A 6,079-nucleotide genomic window follows, 5' to 3' on the forward strand; every position below is an offset into this window, starting at 1 on the left:
TTGCCATGTAGCCCATGCTGGCCCCAAGTCATCAATCATTCTGCAGCTGCTTCATAATTCTGGCAAATGGTCCCCTTTGCTCCTAGTGACAGGGGAGTCACCTTTAGAGTCAGAATAATTAGTGACAACTATGGCCAAGGGCTTCAGTAGGCTGTATAGGGTCTCTTGTCTCCACCCCAGACCACTCATTATCAACTCAGTGAAGATCCCTTAGCTGCCCTGAAATGTTCAGATAAGGAGTGTCTCACAGAGCCAGCAAAATGCACTGCCTGATTCCTTTCCCCATCTTCTTCTAGTCCCAGAATCTCTGGATTCAAACAAACCCCTTGTCTCATTGGATTGTGTGTGTGTGTGTGTGTGTGTGTGTGTGTATGTTGATGCACAGAAACTGTAACAAAGACTGTATTGTCTCTTCCTGATTCTGGAAGAGTGGAATCCCCACGCTACTGCATATAAAGAGGTGTTTGGGGGATATTTTGTTTGAAGAGCCCAGTGATTTTGCTAAAAACACGGTTTTGTTGTGCTTTAGTACTAAGAAATTCTAGGGGTGCCCTCTTGTGGCCAGGTGGGCTATGACGGGAGGAAAATAGAAACCCCTTTAACCCCGACCTTGATCAGGTATAGCAAAGGCAGTTATCTCCCCAAAGGTGATTGCTCCTTGGGCAGCACCAAGCCTCCATCAGAAGGCATACCCGCCCTGAGATATGCTCCTGAGCAGGAGAGGGAGGGACTAGAGTGTATCACTGGAATCTGGTTTCTCAGAAAGCCAGCTTTGGAGGAGATTTATTGGGAACACACACCTGGTGGCATGGAGGACTTCTTCCCTGACTCCCCTGTCCAAAGGGGAGATGCAGGAGAGGCTCAGCCTTGCTCTGCACCTCTGTCTAATGGGGTTGTTCTGGCATGCAGGCTGGATTTCCTGTCAGTGGAGAAGGCTAATTATCACAGTAAGACACATGTCAGTCTTTTCTCTGCCAGCCTTGAGCAAGTTTCCCCATCCCAGAGGTCCAAATCTGTCAGAGTCGGAAGAAGCCCTGGAAAGTCCCTCCCTGAACTGGTGTTTTACGATCTGCTTGGCTCATGACTCGGTCTCCCTACCTTTGCTCTCAGCATCAGGGAAGCAACTGAGAATTCCCCAGGCTGACTCCTGCTTTCAGTTAATGGAGAGATGGACAAACACCACATCAACAGAGGAGTACTTTCAGACAGTGGCAAATGTAGTCAGAAACACAAACCAGATGGCATATGCTGGTGTGACTGGAGGGTAGGGATTAGGTGTGGTGTCTGGTGAAGGTCTGCCAAGGAAGTGACACTGGAGATGAGACCCAGAAGGCAAGACAGAAACAATGAAACCAACCAACCAACCAACCAAACAAACAACCATACAACAAACAAACAGACAAAACACTCTGAAAACAGTTTGGGGGGAAGTGTTAGAAACCAAGGGCACATGTTCCAGAGACAGAACGGGGGCCAAAGTGGCTAGAATAAGGTATTAGGTCATACAGGTCCCCATCTACAGTTAGAAGGTGATGCTTTTTAAGTAGTAGACAGGTATGATTTGATTTTGTCCTCTGTCCCAGAGGAGTGGGGCCCCAGGGGTTGTTACCAGCCTTTCAGGCTTGGGGTGAGGCAAGGTTGGGGGAGCCCCAACAGCGAGGACCTAGCTCCTAGTGTAGATGGGTATCAGAAGCCTCCCCTGCAATTGTGCATCTATTCCAGGGCCTCTCACGTTTGCTGGTCCCGCCCCTGGTCCAGGAGAACCAGTTCTTCAGTGAGCACCTACCCAGAGTTATGCATCCAAGTTTGGGTCACAAACGGGGAGTGCCCATTCATAGCCTTCTGTCTAATCCCATCCCATCCGAGTCCCCAGCTTCAGTGCTGGTCCCACGGTCCCAGCCACACTCACGTATTTTACTACACCTGTCTCTATCTTTTTTCTCCTGAGGAACATAAGTTCCACCTGAGGCTTGAAACTGGATCAAACCCAGAGGGGTCGGTCACTCCAGCTTTGGGGGTAAATGGGTTGACTTAGAGGGACTTTTTCTTATTTTATTTATTCATTTATTTTAAGATGGTGTGTCTCTGTGTAGCCCTGGCTGTCCTGGAACTCATTCTGTAGACCAGGCTGGCTTTGGATTCAGAGATCTGCCTGCCTCTGTCTTCTGAGAGCTGGGATGAAAGGCGTACTCCACCATCTCCTGGTTTGTTTTTGTTTTTTTGTTTTGTTTTTGTTTTGTTTTGACTTGTTGCTCCTGGGTCATGACTGGAGATGGCTTTTCAGGGGTGGAATAATTCTTTCTATGCAAGGCTACTCGTTTTCTTTTATACCTCAGTCACATTCGGTCTCTCTCCCAGGCCTCTCCTCCATCCCGTCCTCTAGCAGGCCTATGAGCCCCTACCTCCTCATTCCCACATACCCATCTTACTTACTACTGGATTAGGTTACAGTTGAGCCTCATATCCTCAGTGCTCTAGGATCTGGAATCCTCAAGGAACCTGGGGTGCCGCTTCCCAGGTCCCCAAGTCTCAATTTATCCCTTCCAGCAGCACCCGAATTAGCGGCCCCCTGGAGGCACAGTCTCCAGGGTGGGGGAGTGGCTAGGAAAGTTTGCAAGGATTGCTGTTGAGATGCACATTTGCATGTTCAGATTCTCCGCATCCACAGAGTCACGAGGGTGGCTGAACGCAGCCCAGGAGGGCGGGCCTGACCGGCCAAGCAGCTCCTGTCCTCCACCTAGGATTGCATCGTGCCTAGGGGGACGAAACAGCCTGCCAGTCACCCAGAAGTTGGGCTATGACCTTCATCTTCAGTATGCTCTCCTTCATCCTTCTCCTTAACCCATTCCTTGCCTCCATCATTCCTTCTGATTGTAATTTAACCTAGCTTTACTCTGTGAATCTTCACCTACCCCCAGCTCTGTCTTCTTCCTCCTTCCCCTCCTCTTCCTCCTTCCCCTCCTCTTTCTCCTCCTCCTCTTCCTTTTATTTATTTATTTGTTGTTGTTGTTCAAGACAGGGTTTCTCCGTGTAGCCCTGGCAATCCTGGAACTTTCTCTGTAGACCAGGCTGACCTTAAACTCAGAGATCCACCTGCCTCTGCCTCCGAGTGCTGGAATTAAAGGCGTGCGCCACCACCATCCAGCCACCATTATCTTATTGCTAATCCACCCAATCATTACACGTTTCGGGGCTGGAAAGATAGCTCAGTGGTTAAGAGCACGAGCTGTTCTTCCAGAGGACTTGAGTTTGATTCCCAGCAACCATGTCAGATATCTCATAACCACCAGTTCCTGGTGCATCTAATACCTCTAGGCTTCAGAGGCAGTGCCTCATGATTAAAAACAAAACAGATCTTAAAAAAACCAAAAAAACCAAAAAATAAAGACTCGTATTTCAAGAGTCGCTTTGATGCCAGCTAACAAGGCAGGAGATGGGGAGAAAACCGAACCAAATGAGTTACAGGCTACATAGTCAAGTATGGTAAGTAAATGATACAAAGCAAAGATGTTGGCTGTACAGCTGAGAATCATTTATAGTTAAATTGAGCCTTCCTTACAAAAGCCCCAGTTTATTTTCATTTTCTTTTTCTTTTCCGGTGTGGGGATCAAATCCAGGGCTTGGACCTAGTAGGCAAGCGCTGTAACTGCTTCCGGCTCCTCCGTATGGTCCTTTATCACGTCTCTTCTCCCCTGGTTTATATTTCCTCCTTCAACACTTGCTGCCACTTGATGTTATTTAATGTCTTTGCCTGTTATGTAATGCTATCTAGCTCCCTCATTAGAATGTTAGTTCCATGGGTGCACAGTTTGTTTTGGTTACACTATGTTCTCCAAGCCAGATGCAGAGCTGGGCACGCAGCAGGGGCTGGTGAATGAAGAAAATGCACATGGTATCATCCCGAAGGCAAGGGAGAGATGCTGCCAGGCTTGATGGGGCACGGTGGGGAGCACCCGGTGACCTAAGCTGATTTGAGTCATGAAAAAGTCATTTCAGTTCCTAGTCCTGACACATTCCTGTTTCTAAACTGGACCTGAATGACAGTCACAGTCCCTTCCCTCTCCCAACCCGGAACTACCGGTTACCTTCTCTCTGTCTCAGGGTCTGACTCTTTGTCCCTTAGTTGGCATGGTCACTGTGTAACCTTTCCTTGATGGTGACAGGAGGGTGACACCAGGGAGGAAACCAGAACTGCTGCTTCCTGGTTGACAGGTGCTGCCCTGGGAGGTGGACCGGAAGAGGGCAGTTCCAGAAAATGGGGACATGACTCTCTCTTCACTCTCCCTGGGTCTCAGACACTGTCTGGTGGGGGCAGAAGTCAGCTCTCCATTACCACTCCTCCTGTCAGCTCAGACCCCTGCTCCTTACCTCAAGGTGCCATCTGTCCCCAGCTCTTCCCTACGCTAGCTGCTATGGTTTTTATTTTGTTGTTGTTTTTTTTGTTGTTTTTTTGTTTTTGTTTTTAAAATCAGAAACTGGTCCTGGTCCCTGATCTCCTATCTCAGATTTATTTTCTCTAGATTATTTAATATCCAGAATCATATTGAATAAATTAGCTTGCTTGTCCTCATCTCCCTGGTCAGTAAGTCCCAAGGTCATTTTGCCCCCTTGAGCCCTCGATGCTTAGATGAATGTGCTCTAGTCTGTGGAGGGAAGGAACTGGGAGAAAGACAGAGTTAAGAGAAGGCTAGGTTCCTGACTAACTCAGTCCTCATTGGATCCCAACCCTCATTCCAGCTTTTTCTAGTTTTATTCCTTTTTTTAAAAGAAGATATTTATTTGGTGTGTATGTGTGAGCATATATGTGAGAGTGTGTGTAATAGTTCATATATGGGGGTCAGAGGTCAACTTTCGTAAGTCTGTTCTTTTCTTGGACCACGTGGGCCTGGGGACTTAAACTCAGATCAGGTCATTAGACTCATAGGGAAGTTTATTTATTCACCAAACCATCTCTGGCTCCCTTCTTCTTCCTTCCATTCTGGTGGCTTTGTTGCTGTTGTTTCTGGTTTTTTTTTTTTTTTTTTTTTTTGTCTTTGTTTTGACAGCATCTCACTAGTCCTGACTGACCTGGAATTTGCTATGTAGACTAGGCTGGTTTTGAACTCACAGAGATTCACCTACCTGTGCCTCCATCCAGAGTCCTGGAATTAAAGGCATGAGCCATCATAAATGGCATATTATTTCTGTTTTGTTTTGTTTAGACTTCCTTAGTAAGAGCATGTTCTTTACAAAACTAAAGAACAGCATAGATACAGTAAAATATGTCAAGTGCCCTATATATGAGCCAGGTCAGCAGAGAGAATATTCTAGCTGCCGATGTGGTTTCCCCATTCTAAAAGTACTCACTGGTCTGAACTGTGGAAGAGGTGCCAAGTTTTGTCTGTTCCGAAACTTCGGATCAGTGGGATAAGAAAGCATTTCATGTCTGAATATGTGTTTATTTCACTCCATATAATCTCCAGGGCGTTCATCTGTAAAACATCTTAATTTGGAAACTGGTACACCTCAGCAGTTAAGAGCACTGCTGCCCTTCCAAAGGACTGGGGTTTGATTCCCAGCACCCACATGGTGGCCCACAGCCTTCAGTGGGCCTATTAACTCCAGTTCCAGGGGATCCAATGCTACCTTAGAGCCTCTGCAGACACCAGATACCCAAGTGGCAAACAGACACTCCTACATAAACACCCACATAGCTAAGACAAAAATTTTTTTTCAATCTTAACTCTCTCTTTTTTCTTTCTTTTTTTCTTCTTTCTTTCTCTAGGTGAGATGATGATTTTCCTTTGTAGCTCAGGCATTAGAGGCTCCTGTCTCAGCCTCCGAAGTAGCTGGAATTTGAGGTGTGCACCATCATGCCTGATCTAGCCTGACTCCTTTTGGGTTTTGGGATTGAACCCGGGGTCTCCCACATTCTCTGCAAGTTTTCTGTGAGAAACAGTGAGCTGAATCCCCAGTCCTTTAGTCTTTTTCTCCTGCCTCAACTTTTCTCTCAACTGTCCTCTGATTGTGTATTCAACAGCAGTTTCTCCTAAGTAAATACTGGTTAGGAAGGAAGCAGCAGATACCTGCTTCCAAGCTC

This window comes from Grammomys surdaster, unplaced genomic scaffold (assembly GCF_004785775.1).
Source record: "Grammomys surdaster isolate TR1022 unplaced genomic scaffold, NIH_TR_1.0 364, whole genome shotgun sequence".
Lineage (NCBI taxonomy): Eukaryota > Metazoa > Chordata > Mammalia > Rodentia > Muridae > Grammomys > Grammomys surdaster.